The sequence below is a fragment of the Belonocnema kinseyi genome, chromosome 6, assembly GCF_010883055.1.
Source record: "Belonocnema kinseyi isolate 2016_QV_RU_SX_M_011 chromosome 6, B_treatae_v1, whole genome shotgun sequence".
In the NCBI taxonomy this organism is placed as follows: domain Eukaryota; kingdom Metazoa; phylum Arthropoda; class Insecta; order Hymenoptera; family Cynipidae; genus Belonocnema; species Belonocnema kinseyi.
Genome location: NC_046662.1, coordinates 135,033,588 through 135,036,066, shown reverse-complemented (window position 1 = coordinate 135,036,066; position 2,479 = coordinate 135,033,588).

Below are 2,479 nucleotides of genomic sequence, written 5' to 3'. Positions count from 1 at the left end.
ACGTTCCAATGATATGCCTACAGCATTAGATACCTCTCTTAATTTCACTTTGGGATCATTCAACATCATATCATGGATTTTTTCGACATTTTCTGGTGTAGTAACCTCTTTTGGGCATCCAGATCGTTCAGCATCAACTGTGCTCTTACGGTAGTGTTTGATCAAAACTCGAAACTCAGATTTTTCCATATTGAAAAAAACTCGGAGGTTAGTCGCTTCTCAGTGCTGTAACTTGTAAATGCGTAAACATAAATGGTTGAAGTTTTGACAGGCGTCATTTGAAGGATCAAGCTCGACGAAAATGGTTCACATTAGTGAATACTAATGCCATCTCTTAGAACTTTCAGGTACTTATCAGATTGCCTAGTATCAGCTGTAAAACCTGTTATTTCTTCCTTTAGGTGAAGAATAATGAAAGACCGATCCAGCGAAGAATGACAGCATGAAAGCATTGATGCATTATTTGAAAATTCAAAATTGAACTGTTTTTATTGTTCGAAAATTTGCTTTTCTTTCTAGAAATCTGTAAAGTTTCATCTAATTACACTCTTTAGACGGGTTGTTTAAAAAATTTCAATGGTTTTGAAAGGACTTTGGAGAAGATCATTTTCCTCACCATATGTAACATGTGGTTCTCGAGTTTTTCTTTAAGTCAGTTTTAAAAAGACTTCAGAAGTGCCGGTCGTGTACCCCGAAAATGGGGAAAAAACAAATAGAAAATTCTAAACTTTGAATATTTGTTCGTTTTCAAATTGAGTTTCGTTATGCAGATAATACAAACCCGGAAACCTACTTAACCCATTAATGGCCAAAACTAGTTCTCTGCCATGCGGCGCAGCCTGTTTGCCGTGTTTTAACTTTGGCTACAGATTTTTAAAGATGCCGTTTTTTTGGGTCGCAAATACGACTTATGGCCATTAATGGGTTAAAGATAAGTAATTGATATCAATTCATTATAATTTTGTGTTGACAAGGAAGTTTTAAACCAAAAAACTCCAAACAAAGCGCAGATTTTTGTCCGTGGGGAGGGGCTTCTACCTTGTCTTGCAAATTCAAAGATTAAGGCGTTAAATAAGCAAGAAATAAACACAAATGGATATATATATATATATTCATTTAATTGTTTCATTAATAAATTATCTTATTTGTGCATTATTTAAAAATTCAAAATTGAACTAATTTTATTGTTCGTAAATTTGCCTGTCTTTCTAGAAATGCGTAAAGTTTCGTTAAATTAAACTCTTTAGACGGTTTGTTAAGAAAATTTCAATAGATTTGAAAGGACTTTAAAGAAGATTATTTTCCTAAACTCTCCTTCGTAGCATATTTTTTTAGTCTCCGGAAATGTGACGTAATTGTAAACCAACTGGAACATGCAGGGTTGTGCACGTAATATACCTTTGGTAAATTACATGAGGGTTTTGACGTAATTTATGTGCGTATATCACGTCCTTAGTTTTGTACAATACGTAATATACGTTTTCAAGATGGCGTCGACATTATCACATTTCGTTCCATAACTTTAAAATAGCACCGGTAGCGGTATGCGGTATTATGTTGCATGCTTGAAATTTAAAGTGAATGGAAAAAAGTAATTATTCTACAACTTCGACAATAAATAGAGGCGGTAGACCGCGGAATCCATGTTGGGAAGAATGATCCTTTCTTTAAAAAATGGTAAAAATGTTGCGTTTTGTCAGGGATTCGTATTATCGAATATGGCTAAAAAAGGTTAAGAAAGCACAGGTGAATTTTCGACCCATCTGAACTGCAAATATCTTAAACATAAAAAAAAAACAAATCATTCATGGATTTTCGCTGATTTCAACACTTTGTTCAGAAAAAAGTGCGTTATAATTATAAGCGCATCAGAGAAAACCTGATGCAATTAGATGAAAGCAATCAAAATAATAATTCTAAAATGAGTGGTGTCAGTTTTGGTTTTCTTGGTGATATTTTTATGTCAAATGAAGTTCTGATAAATAACAACAATGTAAGTTGGTACACATGAGCATAATTCAAAAAGTGAGGTTATATTATGCTCTATCCGAGTCCACCACGTTTATTACTTTTATTACGTTTTTTACAAGTTTTTTATGTCTAACACATTTTTTACGTATAATACGTCAGAAACAGCAAGTGACGCGTCACTGCACAACCCTGGTAACATATGGTTCTCGCTTTGTCCTTTAAGGCAGTTTCAAAAAGACTTCAGACTTTGTGGTCGTGTACCCCGAGAATAGGGAAAAATCAAATAGAACATTCTAAACTTTGACTATTTGTTCGTTTTAAAATTGTGTTTCGTTATGCAGATAATAGAACACAAGAAAACCTACTTAAAGATAAGTAATTTATATCAATGTATCATAATTTTGTAATTAAAAAGAAGTTTTAAACATAAAAATTCAAAAAACGCGAAGATTTTTATTCGGGGGCGTGCCGTTCTCTCTTTTTAATAAAAATTCCAAGGTTAAGGTGT